The sequence below is a fragment of the Rhinoderma darwinii genome, chromosome 2 (assembly GCF_050947455.1).
Source record: "Rhinoderma darwinii isolate aRhiDar2 chromosome 2, aRhiDar2.hap1, whole genome shotgun sequence".
In the NCBI taxonomy this organism is placed as follows: Eukaryota; Metazoa; Chordata; class Amphibia; order Anura; family Rhinodermatidae; genus Rhinoderma; species Rhinoderma darwinii.
The window spans coordinates 370848711-370870433 of NC_134688.1; the positions used below are offsets into that span (position 1 = coordinate 370848711).

A 21723-nucleotide genomic window follows, 5' to 3' on the forward strand; every position below is an offset into this window, starting at 1 on the left:
AGTCTTTTATAGTAAAATCTATAAAACGATAACTTTTTTAAAATTTTTATATAATGTAGTATTACACCATTTCTAAACCTCTCCAAACCGATTTGTGTAATCCTCCAATTTCCTCACACTTCTTGGGAGAGCTTCATCTCTTAAAAATGAATCCGTAGCAGCTGCTCGTTTTTATTTTTATACCAATCTTGTTTTTACTATGTATTTGCATTGTTATATCAGTGATTTCTTACTGCCTAGAGTCCTCACTGCCCTTTGGCATATTTCAAATATTATAGCATCTCTAAAAATATAAAAGAAATATCCAACAACTTTCAAAAAGAGAAGAAAGGCAGAAAAACCTTGCACGTACCTGGTCCTTAGTTTTCAAACTGCTGGAGAAATGCTATAAGCTTGAACGTAGTGCTGCTATTTATACCTTCTAGCTACATATGCTTTATCTCTGTTATGCTGCATTAGAAATATTACTTTCCTATCTGAAACCTATCTCTTGAAAATTCATAATAGAGCAAGAGAAAATTGGATAGGGGCAATGATGAAGGAAGACTCATCTAGGGAAACACACAGTAAGCACCGTGCGCACAACAAATTAGTACTAATTGCTTTTGTCTATGTAACATTTCTCTTTCTATTCATCTCTAAAAATGTAAAAATGTAAATGTTAGCAGAAGCTAATCTCTATACAGGACATCATTTAAGTAGATGTGTGCAGCAGAGATTTATTGGTCTTCTTCATGGTTTGTAAAGTATCATTTTAGGCAAAATAGTCTATGGCAGTTGGAGTTTTGTACAAGTGAACATACTGTATAGGGTAAATGGTCAATCATTTCAGAAAATAGAAGAGATCCGCACTATTTTTTTATGTAGAATAAAATAGTGCATGAAAAACCTCTTTTCCGCCATAGAGCGATTAGGGAGAATTCACATTCTGCACTGAGAATCTGCATCAATTTACCATACAATAATTGTGGATAGAGTTTTAAAAACCCAATCTACATGTAGCAGAAAAAAATAGCGGATAGGGAGCAGGATTGTAGATTCAATCAATATACATGTTCACAAATGCCAGAAGTCTAGCAAGCAAAATGGGGAGCTTGAGGGCTTGGTAATGGAGGAACATATTGATATAGTTGGTGTTGCTGAAACATGGCTAGACTCTTCACATGACTGGGCTATAAATCTACAGGGTTTTACACTGTTTCGGAAAGACAGGACAAACAGGAAAGGTGGTGGTGTATGTCTGTATGTGAGAAGTGATAAGAAGGTGAGTGTGAACGAGACAATAGTGGGTGAAGATTGTGAGGAGGCTGAAACCTTGTGGGTGGAATTACAAAAGGAGGTAAACATTGAAAAAATAATTTTTGGTGTCATCTATATGATCAGGTGTCTGCCTTGGCTGGTGGGGACCTGGTCTGGGGCTACCATCTGGTTTCATCCTTGACTGGCTCCCTGCCACCCTTCTCAGATACACTCTATGAGCCTTCAAATGGATCCTTCTAAATCCTATGTGGTACCAATATGATATTACCTCCTCTTGCTATTATGCAATTAAAAAGTCCTTTGCATATATATATTTTCAAGTACAGTATACAATTTTGTGTACTCTGGATTTGCCGTTGAGTCTATCCCTCTCCCCCTCTTTCTTCGCTTCCATTATTGTTTTTCTTTTTCCCCTCCCGCTTTTCTCTGTCCCCCCCCCCAATCGGCCCAGGGGTAGGATACCTTCTTAATATCTTGATAGGGTTAAATTACTATGAATAGTTTTCTAAGTCCTATGTAATAATTAGGCTCTCATAATATGAAGAATATATTATCATTAAATTGTACTTGGGATGCAATGGCCTTTTAGGACCAAAATAATTTTGTCTCCTATTCCATAAGGGGTATGTCACCTTTAATTGTGATACTATATAAAGCATAGATGTTAGCTATGCACCTCAGTGGCTCTGAAGAAGTTCCGAATGGGATGAAACGCGTTAGCCAATCAACAAAGTTTGTAATACTAATTATGAGGGTGGTGCATGCTCTTAAATTATTTTCTGTTTGAGATATATCTGGTGTAATATTCACAGTGGAGTTGTCCACTATTAAATTTTATGCTTAATGAACACTAGTTGTGATCCATTTCTGACATTGTAAGGACCTATTTCAAGCCCTAGCTTACTTATGTGTTCGTAAATGTGGAATAATTTTTCTGCATCTTACTACCTGACCAGGAGGTGTGCTATTTTAAAATGTATTTATCTTATTAGGAAATAGCCTTATGGGAAATGGTATTGGTTTTTCTCACAAAATACATTTCTATACCATTTTTTTCTACCCCATTGTGTGTTGGATATGTCCTAGGATGTATTTTTATTTTTGTTGTAATCTATAGACCCCCAATATAACTGAGGAGATGGAAGGTCAGCTATATAAACAGATTGAGCAGGCTGCACAAGCAGGTACTGTAGTGATAATGGGAGATTTAATAACCCAGATATTAAGTCGGGTCATGGTTTTGCTTCAACTGCAAAGGGGAAAAAAATTCCTCAAGTTGTTGCAGGGTAATATTTAGGGCCAGTTTGTGGAAGAGCCGATAAGAGTTGATACTTTGTTGGATCTGGTAATTTCTAACAATGCAAAGCTTGTTGGGAATGTCACTGTTCATTAAAAATGGGTAACCGTGACCCCAAATTAATTTAATTATACCTCTGCTGTAAAAAACAAACCGGCTGGGAGGGTAAAAGCACTACATTTTATGGAGGTCAATTTCCCCAGGTTGAGAGCTACACTTCAGGACATAGACTGGGAACAACTAATGTCAAATAATGGGTAATTATACTACAAAATTTATTCCTATAGTTAACAAGTATAAAAGACTAAAATGAAACTTCACATTGCTTACACCTACAGTAAAAAGTGCAAAGAATGAAAAAAGAAATGGGCATTTGAGTAATATAAAATTGAGAATTTTAGTTATATATAGTTTAAAAGAATACAATTTATTTAGCCTTGAAAAGAGACGACTAGGGGGGGGGGGGGGGTGGGGATGATTCACTTGTAAAAGTATTTAAATGCCATGTACAAAAAATATAGTGAAAAGCTATTCCATGTAAAATCCCATCAAGAGACAAGGGGGGCACTCCCTTCGTCTGGTGAGAAAAAGTTTCAATGTCCAGAGGCAATAAGCCTTCTTTATCATAAGACCTGTGTATCTGTGGATTAGTCAACCTCAGGAACTGGTCACAGCAGGAACAGTAGATGGCTTTAACAAAGGCTTAGATAATTTCTTAGAACAAAAAAAATATTAGTACATTTCAATGTATAGAACTTGTTTGAAAGTTCATCCAGTCTGATCAGGAAGGTACAATTTTCCTTCTAAGGGCATACTGGTCTGTGCATTATGGGTATTTTTTTTTTTTAAAACCTTACTCAGGATCAATAGGGATAAAACAAAGTTCTATAATTTCTCCCATCCCTTCCCTTTCTCCCGTCCCTTGGTTAACCTTGATGGACATGTGTCTTTTTTTTCAACTTTACTAACTATGTAACATTACAAGCAGGGTGTTAATGTCTGTAGCAGAATTGGACTCCGATGACTGAACGGTCTGGCAAGTGAGTGATAATATCAAGAAGAGTCTAATAACAGTACAGGTTCGGTGCACAGATAAGCAGCAACAGGTTGTAGCATGAGTCAGAGCCGTGGTCAGGAAATGATCCAAGTTTGGTACACAGATATGCGGCAACAGGTTGTGGCGTGAGGCTGAGATGTGGTCAAGAAACAATCCAAATTTGGTACACAGAAAAACAGCAACATGTTGTGGTATGACTCAGAGACATGGTCAGGAAACAATCCAGGTTCGGTATGCAAATGAGCAGCAACAGTTTGTAGAGTATGGCATAAACTAACTAGACTACAGGAAGGAAGCCCAATAGTTTGGCAAAGAGGATGTGCAATGACCAGACATTTATAGTAAACCAAAAGGGTGAGACTAATCATGGCATTCAAGGCAAGGAATGCAGAGAGGCAAAAGTCAAGAGAAACTAGATGTCAGATTCAGCAGTCCAGCAAAACTAGTTGGACTTTGGAAGGCAGCAGGTGGTGTTTGGTGATACTCCACCTATTTTCTGCCGTAACTAAATAATTGAGTTCAGTGTGGAGACCATATTTATCAAGCACTCCCACCATTTTTTCTAACACCTATAACATTTATAGTGTGACAAAAAGAGCGCTCGCATCTGGCATAGTTCAGTAGCTACTCCATATTCCTCAGTAGAAGTGTACCAACTTGTGGAATACACTGTAACTATATACTTGCATACCACTCTGTGATTTACCTTTATTAGTAAATGTGCCCTGTTATTTAGCAATATATGTTACAACAGCATATGGAGAATATAGTAGAGACAGGAAGCGATGGCACCTATAATTAGACATACAGCTTATGCCAATTTCTAAGTAATATTTCCTTGAAACTGTTTGCTGTTTTGGTGTTGAGACATCTGGGATGGCAGATGGACCAACCCAAAAAAAGGGTTAAACAAGGACAGGATCAGCTAAAGGTAGAAAAGAGCAGGAAAAAAAAGGGTGGTGAACATAGGGAAGCACCACAACCACCAAAGATACATTGTCTCAGCATCAGTCTGTGCATAGGTTCAGTTGTCTCCCTAGAGCATGGTCGTCGTCCCCCGCCCTTGTCCAGTTCAGAAGACCATGAAAGGTGAATAAGGTATGGGCATTGTGTAGCTTAAAGGGAATGTGTCGCTAGAAATGATTATTATTTTTTTTCAGTTAAACAATCAGTATTTGAGTGATTACACATTGTTTTAATTTTTTTAATTTTTTCACAAGTCAGGAAATATTATAAATGAGATTTTAATTTATAATATTTCCATGTGCTGGGCACTAGAGGGAGCAGTTTCCAAAATTGCAGCATGGTCACTGTGGTAAAGCAACCTCATTGATTGCTGCAAATTTGGGGTGGACACACTCTCCTCTAGTGTCCTCACACAATCCCCCCTCCCTTCTTCTGGCTGGTGCCAGGAGAAGGAAGGGTTTGAATCTTCAAACCTCCTACACTGCCAGTGTAGGAGGGTTAGATACAGGGCTCAGCAGGCAGTATCACATGAACATAATACACACATCACATACACGAACATAAATGACCTGCCGCCGCCGCCTCCGCTGGAGTACGCTCCTATTCCTTGCGCCTGAACATATGGCCGGAAGCCGCGGCCGGAAGTCGTCATCTTACTGTCCGGCAGCGGCTTCCGGTGCACATGAAAATAGTGCCGGAATTCGCTCTGCGAACGAGCTTCGTTTTGGTCTGTGTGCATGCACCGTTCCCACACAGACGGTGTACGCTTCTGAGAATGGAACGGCTCCCGCTCGCATTCTCTATGGGGTTGTATGTGCCGAATTCCATCTCTGTGTGTCGTTAATCGACACACACAGAGATTTAAAATAAAATGGCAGCCCCCATAGAGAAGTAAAAGTTTAAACACAGTAAAAATTAGAACGTGACAACACTAATAAATACAATTCTTGTTTATATTTTATTAAAAGCAATATAATAAAAAAAAAAATCATGACTCCTTCCCTTTACATGAGGATCCTTTATTGCATACTATTGGGCATAAAAGGTGACCCCCAGTGGTATAACCCTACTTCATGAATCGTGTACAGGGGAGAATAAAGCAATTGTCACACGCCAGGAGTACATGTTTGGATGATTACGTTTAGTTCCATTGAGTTTTATGGTGTCTTTCAAAGTATCTCCTCTCTCCACAAAATAGGACAAATGGCACACAGCACATTATGCCATGGTGTCAGGGCCAGTGTACTAGCATCTTGATGGTTGGTGGGTGACCGAGAACAGTAACAGATCTTAGATAATAGAATAGAGAAATACATTTACATGGCCTTTGTTTATATCACACATTCTGAAATATAGTAGCCTTCAACAGTTTTTCCACAATTTGGCATTCATAATTCCATATTCCTCTTTTAGTCCCACAAACCTGTAGCCTTAGATCCAACCTTTATTGTAGAAGGACCCCAATGTTCACAAATAATGGAAGCAAATAAGATATATAAAAGGGCTTATGAAAGCCCACAAGGCCATATCAAGACCTTGTAGTCATCCACTCAAAACTGGTGAATGTCCCCATGCTTGACAGTGTCAGATAGTGAGAAGTTTTTTTATTTGTTTCCAGCCAAGTTTTTTTTTATCATGTCAACTTGTCCCAGAGCTTCGAGATTGAAATCAGACTTGATTTAAATGTGGAAATATAACATATTATATAGATTTTTTTTTTCTTCTATCTCCACATGATGTGGAACCATTCCATATTCTACCAATTTTTTTCTGTCTCCACATGATGTGGAGACATTCCATATTCTAGCGATTTTTTTTCTATCTCTACATTATGTGGAGATATTCCATATTCGAGCGATTTTTCTAACTCCACATGTGCTCTGTAAAGTTCTTAAAGAAGTACGACTTTTGTTGAGGATTGTTATGATATAGGAGGCAGGCCTCGACGATGAGGTGCAACCCAGGAAATGTTACTGTGGTAATACTTATTTTGCATTGACCCTTCTGTTCTAATTAGATCTGAAAATGCCATTTCTCTAACAGACACAGACCTTGCTACAGCGGTGGCTTGATGCAGATGTCCTTCATGCACTCCCCTTCAAGTCATATACAAATGCATAATGTTAGGAGATAAATAATTCATACATGATGTCACCTTGAAAAGGGAATTCCCACAATCATTTCTCATCGAGTGTCAATGTTTAGTGTCTCAGTCTATCCTTGTCTAATCAACAGTTAGAAACATTGGTTTACCAGCAGCTGTATGACCATTTTACCCAGAAAAGTTAAGATGTTGCTTGACAGTTTTTATTGACTATATTATTGAGCATCAAGCCAACTGTGAACAATGGTGCAAATTCTGTAATGTTTTAGGTATCCAGTCTTTCTGGACTCTTCCAAGAACTCCATCCTGTAGCAATCTAGAAACAAAACAATGCACGGCGCCACATGTTGCAGATAAACCAAGTAGGAATGTTCATATAGGTTGAGACAGAATTGTGCTCCCCTAAAGTGGTTGTGTAGATTCAGACACAACTCTGATGGTACAATTTGTAAGACAAGGAATCCTAGGAGTATGCTGCTGCCAAGTCCTGGAGCCGGTATACAAGAAATGTTACTGCATTAATAGTGCAAAATTAAAAAGAGAAAAATATACAGGGTCCATTGGAGGCACTGCTACACATGAGAGACAAGTAAAGTGTAGATAAAGGTAATTTAATGAAACTTCAATAAGTTACCTTTATCTACACTTTTTACTTGTCTCTCATGTGTAGCAGTGCCTCTAATAGTCCCTTTATATTTTTCTCTTTTTAATTTTGCATCCTGTAGCAAATAATGCTCCTACAAGTCAGCAGTGGTGCAGCAGGAAGACCACTAGATCGTAGCTGCTCTGCTTCTCTAAGTAACTGTCGGGCTGGGCTAATGGGCATTGCGGCTGGCATGGGGGCATTGCGGCTGGCATGGGGCAATGTGGCTATTATAGCAGCTATGTGGAAGTAATGGGTGGCTTTGTGGCTGGCATGGAGTCATTGTTGCTGGTATTGGGAGCCTTGTGACTGTCATGGGTCTGCCAGAAGAAACATGGAAGGCGATCTGTGGCTGACATGTGGGGGGTATATGATGTAAAAGCAAGAAGGCAAAAATGGCAAATTCTGCGGAGGAGGATCAAAGCAGGAAAAAGCCTTCATGCTGATTTGGGCTAGTGGATAAAATCAAGAAGGCCAATGACTATAAGAATATGTTCACATGGGCTATTTTCAGCTGTTTTTCGGGCCATAAATGTCCCAAAAAATGGCTGAAAAATCAGAAGCAGAACGCCTATAAACATCTGCCCATTGATTTCAATGGGAAATACGGCATTTCGACTATTTATTTACGCCTCCTTTTCGAAAAACGGCGAGTAATAAGACGCCCCGTAAAAACAAGTACATGTCACTTCTTAAGCCGTTTTTGGAGCCGTTTTTCATTGACTCAATAGAAAAACAGCTCCAAAAACGGCCGTAAAAAACGCTAATTTGATTAAAAAACGGCTGAAAATCATGGGCTGTTTTCCTTGGAACACAGCTCCGTCTTTTCGGCCGTTTTTTGTTTGCCATGTGAACATAGCCTTATCAGAGAATGCCTCAACTGTGAGTCATTGGCAAAGGCGTCATTGCATCCAATTGTTGTTTATTTTCCCTGCGACTGTGCCTGATGATTACTTTCTATACTTCTCTGATGTACAGTATGGTAATTATATTTGATCATGTTACAGCACTATTATTTATATTTAAGTATGCATTTTGCTATACATATTTATGATGGGGCAAATCCTTTTAAAGTAAGGGTATGTTCACACAGTCTATTTTCGTCCGTTTTCCGGGCAGTAAACAGCTGAAAAATCAGAAGCAGAATGCCTCCAAACATCTGCCCATTGATTTCAATTGGAAAAAACATTGTTCTGTTCCGGGCGATTTTTACACGGCCCAGAGCCGGAGCTTATACTAGCGTTCTGCCTGGGACTCCAGCTCTGCTCCTGACATCACTGTCCATATATGGACAGTGATGTCAGGAGCTTCCTCACAGCAGGAGTCCCGGAGCAGAGCGCTAGTATAAGCTCCACTCTGGGACTCCGGCTCTGGGGAAGCCCCTGACATCACTGTCCATATATGGATAATGACGTCAGGGGCTTCGTCGTTCGCCGGCGCACTCCTCCTTCGACCGGCTTCATCCTCTCCTGAGGGAACTGCGGTGCTGCGGTGCCCCGCGGGCTGCAGTTGGCATCCTCTTCGGCCACATGTTTAGTTTTGATTTTAAAATGACGTTCTAAAAAAAGACCCTTATAATATACAGTATGCTCTGAACACAAGTTACAAGGAAAATAAGTAAAGTATAGGATTTATCTGTTTGGGCTTGAGGCACTTTTCATTAAATACTCTTATCTCTAGTATGTCACTGCTGGGCTTTGTGCATATCCTTTGTAATATAGAACATATAATTTAAAGGTCTGAACTGCTGATTTATTGGATTGTAAATGCTTTCCTGTCAATTTACTAATTGCATTTTTTTGTAATTATGATTTAATTTCGTTAGTAGCCTCCATTGCAGATTTATTAGCACTTCACAGACAAAATTGCACAACATGCTGCACTATTTTGTCCAGTAAACGACGGGCACGTGACGGAAACATGATAGAACCCATTAAAGTCATTTGTTTCTGTTGGGCTTGGATAGTCTCCGTCATGCGATGGATCAAGCTGCTCCGTATTTTTGCTGTTCTGCTCCTATGACTTCTTCAAGAGATGTCAAAGGTAGGACATGATTAACTTGTATAAGTATATAAATGGCCCATACAAGCAATATGGTGAAAACCTGTTTGATGTAAAATCCCCTCAAAACACTACCTCCGTCTGGAGAAAAAATTGTTGAATCTCCAGAGGTGACAAGCCTTCTTTACCATAAGAACTGTGAATCTGAGGAATAGCCGATCGCAGGAGCTGGTCAAAGCAGGAACAATAAATGGCTTTAAAAAAGGCAAAGATAATGACTTAAAACAAAAAAAATTATGTTTTGTTTTTTTTACCTTCCGCTGAACTAAAGGGAAAAAACAAAAAAATATAGATTATGGATTACCCATATCCCTGCCCTTTCTCACATCCCTTGCTTTAATATAATGGACATATGCAGGGGCGTAACTAGGAAGGTCTGGGCCCCATAGCAAACTTATTATTGGGCCCCCCTAGGTGCCAAACACAGCCCTCCTAATAGAGAGTGCCCCTTTTAGATACTGTCTCCCTGTAGATTGTGCTATACAGCCCCCCTGTAGACAGTGTCACACCCCACTTATACATAGCGCCCCCACCTCCCCCTGCCATACAGCCCCATGTAGATATCGCCATAAAGACCCCCTGTAGATAGCGCCATACTGCTCCTCTTGTATATAGTTGTCACGTAGGTTTCGTGGACCCACTGGGCCGTACCACCTTGGCGGTATGGCAGCTGGCCAACAGAGCGCAGGTCAGAGTCTATAGTTTATATAGGGTACCTGTGGCAGCTCGGACAGTAGCAAGGCAGGCTTGGCAGGAACTAGGCAACAGGTAGACGTCAGTCGTGGAGAAGCAGGACAGGCTTGATATACAGCACAGCACGGTTACAGCTAAGCACGGCACTAGATCAGGATACAGGAACAGGAACCACTGGGAGCAGGAAACACTAGGGGACCATTTGCAAGACAGACTAGGAATACAACAACAAAGCTCAGGCGTGGGAGGATGGGGCTGGGACCTTCTTATAGCCCAGGGTACTCTGGACCAATTAGCTCAATCACAAACATGCTTGCACTCTGGCTTCTCAAGTCTGCACTGAGCTCGTGAGTTCACCCTGGTGGTCACTGTGCAGCAGGACGGCCGTATGTGCAAACATCTCTTGAGAGAAGGGCGTCGACCGGATGGAAGGAGTTTTTGGTCTGCGACCATGGACGCTACAATAGTGCCACACAGCCCCCTCCCTTGTATAAAGTGCCACACAGCCCCCTCCCTTGTATATAGTGCCACACAGTCCCCCCCTTAGTAGATAGTGCCACCCTTAGTTGATAGCGCCACACACAGACCCCTATAGATTGCGCCACACACAGACCCCTGTAGATAGAGCTCCCCACTTGTAAATAGTGCCATACAGTTCCACCTTGTGTATAGTGCCACATAGCTCTCCCTTGTGTTTAGCACCACACAGCTTCACCCTTGTGTATAGTGGCACACAGCTCCCCCCTTGTGTATAGTGCTACACAGCCCCCCTTATGTATAGTGCCACCCTGCTACCCCATTGTATATATGGCCACCCTGCTGCCCCCTTGTATATAGTGCCATCCTGCTCCGCCCTTGTATATAATGCCAGCCTGCTCCCCTATATATATATATATATATATATATATAGTACCACCCTGCTCCCCCTTGTATATAGTGCCATCCTGCTCCCCCCTTGTATATAGTGCCACCCTGCTCCCCCCTTGTATATAATGCCACCCTGCTCTCCCCTGTATATTGCCACACAGCCCCCCCCCAAATATATATTTGTCACGACCAAATACACAGTAAACAGTGAGGTCCCTGTTCTTCCCAAACCTCTGTCCCTACCTACTTGTACGACCCGACCTAAACGACGGCGCACAACTGGGCGGCATTCCCTTTACTATTACCAGTGAAACTGACAAACGGATAAGACAGAGACAGTACGAAATAACAAAGGGTCACCTGGGAAGTACACGGAGGGAGAGGCAGGGCAATTGCGCCACGGACAAGTCCGGGCGCAAAAGGCAGAGTCAGGCAGGCAGGGTCAAACCGGGAGAGTGCGGAAAAAACAAAAGTCAGAAGGCAAAGAAAAGTCAGGAGTCCAGCCGGGGTCAGGTCACAAAGGAGTCAAAATGCAAGTCGCTCAGGGGAGTCTGAAACAAGGGAAAGCACCAGGCTAGGTAACTCTAATTTCAGGCAAGGGCCTACTACCCCAGGCTGAATTAAATAAGGAGAATGCGGGAGCTCAGGAACATCAGCCAGGCTTTGATTGGCCTGACGCTCCTGAGCTCCTATTGCTATAGACTGCCTTAGTCTGCCAGGCCGGGCGACGCCCGAGCGAGTAACTCTCGATGTCATGGAGACCGAGGGAGCACCAGGAAGGGAGTACTTGACAATATTATACTTACCTTGCCCTGTTCCCGCGACGGACGAAGCACTGCACAGGCTCTGGTTGGGACGTATGCGCAGAGTCTTCCCAGTGCCTTATAGGCGGCAGGCCTAATGTGGTCTGCAGCCTATAGTATTAATTTGTATCTGCGTCCTGAGGACGCAAATACAGGTGAATCTGACTGTCGCTAACACCAGGGCCTCCTCCAGTGCTTGCGATGCCACCGGACATGATGGGGCCCGTGCCGCCCGGACCCTAAATGTTAGGGGCCGGGCAGTGCGGGCCCCGTAATGGCATCGTTAACGCGGGCACGGACCCCCTCATGCCGCAGGCCCCGTAGCAGCCGCTACAGCTGCTACAGTGGTAGTTACGCCACTGGACATATGGCTCTTTTTAACTGTACTAACTGTAATTCTGCAACCCTATGTAAGTAGGCAATGAATGGCTTACTGATAACATCTCTGGTCTAGAGTTGTGAAGGGGTTCATTTTAAACATCGATGGTAATCTAGGGCAGTGAAAGAGTTAATGCTGGTCTACGGTTGGGAAGTGGCTGAAGGTAAACATTCCTGGTGGTCTAGGTCAGTAAAAGGGGTTGATGCTAATATCCTTGGTGGTTTAGGGTTACGAAGGGATTAATAATAACATCCCCGATATCTAGGGCAATGAAGGGGTTAATGCTCTATTAATGGTAGCCGCGTCGCCAGGAGCATCTCCTCTGGTATGGTGGCGGCAGCAGCACTATAGTTATGACTCTGGGTTCTGATGGGTAGTGTATCTGGGGTCTTAGGGATCTGAATCTGGGGTCAAGGGGGGGGGGGGGTCCGAAACTGCATCTAGGTATCTGAAGGGCATGTATCTGGGGTCTGAGGGGGTATACATTCACCAGATAAAGGGGAAAACATGGTCTGGGAAGGAAATAGAAATACCTAGAATAGCATAAAGCCCCACTAGTAGCCCAGTATATTATGTGTATTACTAATCATTTAATCATACACTGAATGGCCACTTTATTAGAGACATCTGGGGTGTGTTATGATTCGAGAATCTTGGAGTGAGGAGAGGCCTTATAAATGGGCATGGCTTATAAAAAGGGTCAGTGTTTAATCCCCTGAAGAGCAGTTGCAAAATTTGGCAAGTATGATCACTGGTGGTCTAGGGTAGTGGAAGAGTTATCTCCCAGAAACACCTGTATTAAAGGATGCAGGACTCTACATCTTTTATCTTCTTCCTGTTCCTCCTTCCCAGGATGTGTCTGCAGACTGCACTAGCAAACAAAAATAGCTCATAAATCATAAGCTATCAGCCAATCACAGAGCATCTCAGCTAATCACAGAGGCTCTGTAATTGGCTGATGGGGATAATACAGTGCCTGTGTAATCTGTGACAGACCCAAGGAGAGCATAAATTGGAGTAAAGACCCTTTTGCAATGGCCAATTATCAGGCAAATGAGCGCTCACAGAACGCAGTACACAGGGTAACGATCATCCGATGAACAAGCAAACGCTCGTTCATCGGCTGATTGCATAGTTTTAAATGCCGAAACTATTGTAGTTGTCGGCAGCACATGTTCCTGTGTAAACAGGGAGACATGCTGCCGACGTGATAAAAATATATGGGGACGAGCAATCGGAGTAACGAGCGCTCGCCCCCATACTAGCTCCTTGTGAAAGGAGCAAGTGAGCGCTGTTCAACAAGCTGTCTCGTTGATTGGCGATCGTTTACAAGGCCTACGTATGGCCGGGTAATTTCACCTTAAGTGGTGGGGGAAGAAGGATATTAAATGTCCCAGTGGCCAGAGTGTGCCTGCTCCCCCATTAAGGGCCCCATGCTTGACAAATTAATCAGGTGCACAACAATGATCTCACCAATCTTATGTTTGTGGGTATAGAGATTATACGTCCTACCCTACGGGGAGGGGACTGGGACAGGTGTATTTTACGGGCTGAGACATAGTGGTGTTTCAGGTTAAAATCCCCTGCCCATCAGGCCTTAAAGGGTTATTCTCATCATAGTAATTTATGGCATATCTTGGGGATATGCGATAAATGTCTGATACAGTAGGTGTGGATCAAACCTTTACGAAACGCACCTATCCCCAGAACGGATGGATATGGCATTAATGTCGATGATGCCAATACTCCTTTAATAAGAGCCTTACATTTTGCTGTTTTGTCTAGTAGTCCTCTAGCATCGAACATGGCACCTTTATTCACAATGATGTTTTGGGTCCTGTTATGGGCTATTTTCTCCCTTGTTCATATCCTTCTTTTATATTTAAGTGTTTAGCTCCTTCCGTCTGAGTACCGGCTGTTCCTTTTTCGTCAGTTTTTTTTTCTATTGTGTACTATGAGACTATCTCTGCATTCAATTTGTGGGCTGCCATATAAACCCTATTGCTAATAGCACACGTCTTTCATTTGTCTGGGAACTCTGTTTCCCTCACAATGAGACGCGGTCCTACAACGACTGCCTGCCCATCCACCTCTCAGTGAAACATATTACGCACTTTGGGAAACACACACCAGGGAGTTCCCTGTTTTGCCGCGATACTACTATTATATCACTAGGGGAGGGTTCCCGAACTAGTAGTAGGTATAAAGCCCCAAGTGGGAGGTGGCATCTGGCTACCATACATGTACCTAATGCCACGATATTCTGCTTGTAATTAGTAAGTCGGAGACCTTCCAAGAAATGTCTGTTTGGTTACAGAAGGCGCCTGACATAGTAAACATCCATTCATGTGTGACAGGCACAATTCCCTCACCAGTGCAATAAAAATAAGTGTTCATGGAACCCCAGATAGAGAAGATAACATTGGTGGAGTCTGTAAGCTCGGACCATTACAGATTTGCAAACTTACATAGTGCTTAAATTTCCCTGAAAAATCTATTACACAACATTATACACAACAGTCCATTCATGAGAATGTTTTGTCAGAGATTGATATATTCTTTGGTGTATCTATGACATGTCAGGAGAAAAGGTTAAAGGGGATTTCTAGACAAAATGTATCTCTCATATTCCATTTTATGTCATTATCTAAGTGTTCCATAACTTAACATTCATGAAGGTTTATATTACCGTTACCCTTACGATGATTTAAATGGCCAGATTACTCATTTAATATCCAGTAACACTGATTAGCATTAAATGTACCACAGATTGATGAATAACATGAAAATGCATTGTTAACCTTTGCTTAACTTTAAACAAATTGTTCTTCACTTTAACTAATGAGTCAGGGGAATGAGGTCTATGGTGTTTTATTCTGCACCCCATAAATCCTTAGGTTTAGAAATGTATTGTCTTGTCCTTTAAGTGCTAAAAGATAATTAATATGTGTAACTGATCTTATAAAAATGTTGATTTGCTTCATCTCTTTTTGATGAAACCTGGTCACAAGATTGTACACAAGGATGCTATCCTCATGTGTCACAATATCACCTGTCGCTTTCCTGCAGCTACATCCTGATCACATTGAAATCTTGTTTACGATCTAGCTGTATTGTACAAAGAAATCCAATGTCTGAAGGGGGTAAACATTCATTATACACTATGGATCAGACATATTGAGGCATGTTTACTCATACAGATGTACCGCAGTAAGTCACTGGAATTCTAGTGTAGCATGCGCCATATTCATCACCACAGTGCAAAGTGTAATAATCTACTGACATTTAAAGGGAATGTGTCGCTAGAAATGTTTAATTTTTTTTTGTTAGTTAAACTGTTAGTATATAAGTGATTAAACATTGTTCTAATCTTTTTAATTTTTTCACGAGTCAGGAAATATTATAAATTAGATTCTAATTTATAACATTTCCCTGTGCTGGTCACTAGAGGGAGCAATTCCCAAAATTGCAGCATTGGCATGTGGTAAAGCAACCACATTGCTTTATGCTGCAAAATTTGAGAAGACACACTCGCTCTAGCATCCTCAAACAATCCCCCCTCCTTTATCCTGGCTAGTGCCAGGAGAAAGGAGGGGATTGAATGTACAAACCTCCTACACTGTGTGTCGCCATTTTTTGAGCGAATACACAGTGTAGTAGGCTTGCATACAGACATAACTTAACTGCTACTGCCGCTGCTGCTCCCTCCGGTCCGTCCGCTCCGTCTGCTCCTTCCGCTCCTAGTGCTTGCTTCAGAACACATGTCCGGAAGCAGCGACCGGAAGTAGTAATCTTACTGTCCGGCCGCGGCTTCCGGTCCACAAGAAAATGGCGCCGGATGTCGCTCGGCCGAAGACCTTCCATTTGCACACAGACGGCGTATGCTATAGTGAATGGAACGGCTCCCGTTCGCATTCTCTATGGGGATGTGTGTGCCGTATTCCATCTTTGTATGTGTCGTTAATCGACACATACAGAAATGAAAAAAAAAATGGCAGCCCCCATAGAGAAGAAAAAGTTAGAAAATAAAAAAAAGTAAAACACAAACACACATATACATATACAGTGAAGGAAATAAGTATTTGATCCCTTGCTGAGTTTGTAAGTTTGCCCACTGTCAAAGACATGAACAGTCTAGCATTTTTAGGCTAGGTTAATTTTACAAGTGAGAGATAGATTATATATATATATAAAAAAAAAAAGAAAATCACATTGTCAAAATTATATGTATTTATTTGCATTGTGCACAGAGAAATAAGTATTTGATCCCTTTGGCAAACAAGACTAAATACTTGGTGGCAAAACCCTTGTTGGCAAGCACAGCAGTCAGACGTTTTTTGTAGTTGATGATGAGGTTTGCACACATATTAGATGGAATTTTGGCCCACTCCTCTTTGCAGATCATCTGTAAATCATTAAGATTTCGAGGCTGTCGCTTGGCAACTCGGATCTTCAGCTCCCTCCATAAGTTTTCGATGGGATTAAGGTCTGGAGACTGGCTAGGCCACTCCATGACCTTAATGTGCTTCTTTTTGAGCCACTCCTTTGTTGCCTTGGCTGTATGTTTCGGGTCATTGTCGTGCTGGAAGACCCAGCCACGAGCCATTTTTAATGTTCTGGTGGAGGGAAGGAGGTTGTCACTCAGGATTTGATGATACATGGCTCCATCCATTCTCCCATTGATGCAGTGAAGTAGTTCTGTGCTCTTAGCAGAGAAACACCCCCAAAACATAATGTTTCCACCTCCATGCTTGACAGTGGGGACGGTGTTCTTTGGGTCATAGGCAGCATTTCTCTTCCTCCAAACACGGCGAGTAGAGTTAATGCCAAAGAGCTCAATTTTAGTCTCATCTGACCACAGCACCTTCTACCAATCACTCTCAGAATCATCCAGATGTTCATTTGCAAACTTCAGACGGGCCTGTACATGTGCCTTCTTCAGCAGGGGAACCTTGCGGGCACTGCAGGATTTAAATCCATTATGGCGTAATGTGTTACCAATGGTTTTCTTGGTGACTGTGGTCCCAGCTGCCTTGAGATCATTAACAAGTTCCCCCCGTGTAGTTTTCGGCTGAGCTCTCACCTTCCTCAGGATCAAGGATACCCCACGAGGTGAGATTTAGCATGGAGCCCCAGATCGATGTCGATTGACAGTCATTTTGTATGTCTTCCATTTTCTTACTATTGCACCAACAGTTGTCTCCTTCTCACCCAGCGTCTTACTTATGGTTTTGTAGCCCATTCCAGCCTTGTGCAGGTCTATGATCTTGTCCCTGACATCCTTAGAAAGCTCTTTGGTCTTGCCCATGTTGTAGAGGTTAGAGTCAGACTGATTAATTGAGTCTGTGGACAGGAGTCTTTTATACAAGTGACCATGTAAGACAGCTGTCTTTAATGCAGGCACCAAGTTGATTTGGAGCGTGTAACTGGTCTGGAGGAGGCTGAACTCTTAATGGTTGGTAGGGGATCAAATACTTATTTCTCTGTGCACAATGCAAATAAATATATATAATTTTGAGAATGTGATTTTCTTTTCTTTTTTTTTATATAATCTATCGCTCACTGGTAAAATTAACCTAGCCTAAAAATTCTAGACTGTTCATGTCTTTGACAGTGGGCAAACTTACAAAATCAGCAAGGGATCAAATACTTATTTCCTTCACTGTAAATATTTTTTTTTTAAATAAAACAGCAAATTGATCTAAAAAATTTTTTTTTCGCGACACCCATCCTTTTCTGTGAGATTCCAGCAACGGAAACGAAATCTCGCGAGATTATGGAGCTAAACGAGATTTAGTTTTCCGTGCTGGAAATCTCAAAAAAAAAAAGAGTCAGAAGTGTCAGGATTCTGAGTACACATGACGTCCAGGCTGGATGGTCATGTGTATTCATTATCAGGACACTATAGTAATGTTAGGGTTTGTGTATGAGGCTGCACATAGTGATATAACTATATCGCTAGTGCAGTGTAAATGAATGGAGAGGAGTGCATGATGCCGATTGGTCAGCGTCATACACTCCTCTGTACAACGCCCACTTGGTCGAAAGTAAAAATACGCCCACTTGGGCATTAAGAAAGCTCATTAGCATAAACCAAAATCGCTCCTAACGTTGTGAAAATAGATCGTTTTTTTAAATAAAAAGAATTACTGTCACCTACATTACAGCGCCCATCTCCTTATATAGGAGATAGGGCACTTATAATGTGGTGACAGAGCCTCTTTAAGTATTCATCAAAATCCACTGTAATAATAAGTAAACTGTCATCCTATATACCTATAGATAGATATTTATGAAGTATGATTCCACATATGAACACTACAACATTTGTGTTGAATGTACATTTCGTAAATCTAAATCAGAATTGCTCATTTTCAGTGATTAAGCCTTTTAGCGCGTCGAAGTTATATGTTCAAAGATTGTCACATCGCAACATCTTTTTTGTAAAGTTGACAATTCTTTATCAATGTTCCCTCTAAGCCTTTGTAGCTAGTGAGTATTGCAGTTAGGGACCTGGGCACTGTTCTCCCTAAGCCAGGGGATCCAAACAGCACCAAATAAATATTGCTGTATAGTACCCAAATAAATAGCCATACTGCCTCCTGGTACACAGTCCTGCATAGCATCCAGGTAAACTGCTAATCTGACATCAACTTCATAACCTTCTATGAGCCATTTTAGTATAGCAGGTGGATACACTGGAACTTTCACAATAAGTAGTCTTGTGTAATGGAAACTTTTCACAAAGCCTCTGCTCTCATCCCTGTAATCCGTGTGAGCTGTTCTTGCAAAGAGCAGCATATTAAAGTCAATAATAAATCATGGCGCCCTCACAATCAATATAGAATGTAAAGGGCAGAACCTAAAAAATTAAAGCATCTGTCATATCATCTAAAAATTAACACATGGTAGGGCTTGTGTAGTGTAATGTGATAATATACTTTATAAGGAGATCATCTTTCCTTTTACAGATTATCGCTGCACCGGCCTCCTGTTATCCATGCTGCATATAGTTCATAATATGCAGCTGGAGGTGGAAACAGAGCGAATACCTTGTATCCTGGGCGACTGTATTCAGTAAGGCTGTCTTGCTGTGTGCCGTTACAATGATAAGGAGGATTACAATGGAGGCTCCAGTACTGTATATAAAAGCTTAGGGTGCAGAATGGGACTCCAATATTGCATTTCATAAAAAATGTGCAGCACCTATTACAGAAACACTTTGCTGCCAAGGAAAGATAATGTGCATATAAAATATGCAATTAAACTAGTACTCTAGGTTAGTCTAGCCTAAAAAGTCGAAGTTCAGTGACAAGACAACATGTGACTTATGTAAGAGATACAACATGCCATGTAACATGATTGCAGTCATTTTCCTCTGTGTTCCCCACTTCTGCTCCTCCTGATGTTCTCCTGTCTGCATCTGTCAGCATGGGCCTAACTAGAAAGTGCTGGGCCCCATACCAAGCATATGACTGGGCTTTCCTTCCTGCCAGTATTTACCAGGTCCATGTGAAAGTTAGGGTGAGGCACACTTGGTGACGAAGTCACACTTAAAAAACCCCAAAAACTTTTGTGAAAAGATTGGTAAAAAATAATGGTATTTACTTACTTCTCCTTGCTCCCGGCTTCTCTTATCTTCAGGGCCCGCCCCACAGCTACTGTCGCCATCTATTGAAAAAACATTGTATGCTCCACCGGAAGCAACGTTCTAATGTTGACCAGCATCTTGTGTGCCGAGTCCTGAAGGCCATGATGTGGCAGGGGGGCCTGGACTGGCCTTGACTAAGTGGAATGGTTGCAATTGCAACTGCTATGACCCCTATAGTTACGCCACTGTCTGTCAGTCAAATTATATCACTTCCTGTCTCATTGACTATGGAATTTAGTCTCCTAACTGTTGTGGTCACATATAATAATCCATATGAGAGCCTGGGAGTGAACAGGTCAGGGAGGCTCCACCTATGAAGTATTACTAGAAGATAGCTCACATTCCTCGACTAAGTTGGGCGCAAATGTGCTTGAACTAGGGGATGGAAAGCAAATATGGAAAAAAAGTGATAAAGTGCATAGAGATTTTCTTAGGCCTCTTATCAGTTTTACCAACACTATGCTAATAATACAAGGAGCACATTTTCTCTTCACCTCTTACTCACTAGAGGGACTGCAAGCAGGAGAGGGTAAAGGACCTGCTGAGATGCCACCTAGAGGGTAGGAGATTAGCACTATACTGCAAAAGACCCCAGGGCCATGCTGGACATAAGTGATTAAGGGAAACTTTAAAGGGAACCTGTCAGCATTTCACCTGTTGAAGTCTACTCACCTCTCGCTTGCCGCTGCTATCAAAAGTTCATTGCCGTTATCCCCTCTCCTAAACTCCTCCTCCGACCATAAATAACGGTCTGCAAACATTTTGCGCCTTTTATGGTAATAATCCGCCAGTCTCGTTCATTCCTCTTCTTATGCCTCCCCACCGCCGAAAACTGGACTTCCGGGAAAGCCGAAATCTTGTCTAAGATAAGCACATGTGCCTGTCATCTATGGTCCGACACCCTTCCCTGCTTCGTCCAGGCCACAAATCTAGTTGCTGTGTATGCGCCGCTATGGTGTCCCATTGTGCGCACGCCCCAGAACAGGGCATCGATGCGCAACAGGACGTCGTGTGTGCTGGGGGGGGGGGGGGGGAGGCGAGGAGCTGTCAATCAAAAGTAAGGAGGTGGGGTTAACTCGGAAAGTCTTGAGTAATGAAGATATCGACATATTACTGATCAGATCACTGCTTTGGTTTTCAAACCTGCGCTGGAAAGCTGGAGACTAAATGGTTGATATGGGCAATACCAATTGTTACAATAGTTTTTATTTTAAGCAGAGCAAGCACAGATCTTTAGCTGCATTACACCACTCGCAAATACTCGTAATTACTTTCTGCATACAGTCCAAGCAAAGATCCAAAACGTGCCACACAGAAAATGTGAAAGCTACAACACTTGTCAGAGGTTGTTGTCTTTTCTTTAAACCATCTCTTCCTTTTAAATTAACTTCTGTCTTTGGCTAAAAAAAACGAAGCCAAAAATTGTACCAAAAACTGCATCAAAACAGTGTGTGTGATCCTGGTTTAACAGACTCTTCAAAGATTTGTCAATGTGCACATTATGTGAGCACTAGTCAGTTTTATTGATTTTTCAGTTCATTATTTTGCAGCTAATTTTTATTTATTTTCAAAAACCCTGGATTAACTATTTTGAGAAAATTGTGTTTGTGTTGAGATCTTTTAGGAACACTAAGGCTATGTTCACACGGAGTATTTTGGGGGAGGAATATCTGCCTCAAAATTCCGTTTGGAACTTTGAGGCAGATATTCCTCTCCCTGCACGCTGATTTTCGCGGCAATTATCGCGCTGTTTTTCGCCCGCGGCCATTGAGCGCCTCGGGCATAAAACAGCGAGATATACGCTTGCTCCTGCCTCCCATTGAAGTCAATGGGAGGTCGGAGGCGGAAGCGCCCGAAGATAGGGCATGTCGCTTCTTTTTTACTTCTTTTTACTGCTCGCGGGAAAAAGACGCCGACGCCTCCCATTGAAATCAATGGGAGG

At 42.0% G+C, this 21723-nt stretch overlaps 1 protein-coding gene across 1 annotated transcript in view; it reads right to left on the reverse strand.

Annotated features, from left to right (window-relative positions):
* Positions 1 to 404, reverse strand: part of TSHB (thyroid stimulating hormone subunit beta) — a 42046-nt gene extending 41642 nt beyond the window's left edge. Inside the window, exon 1 of the mRNA XM_075850736.1 lies at positions 353 to 404. The gene's annotated coding sequence lies outside the window, so the exon portion shown is untranslated. The remainder of the gene's footprint in view (positions 1 to 352) is intronic.
* Between the last annotated feature and the right edge of the window lie 21319 nt (positions 405 to 21723).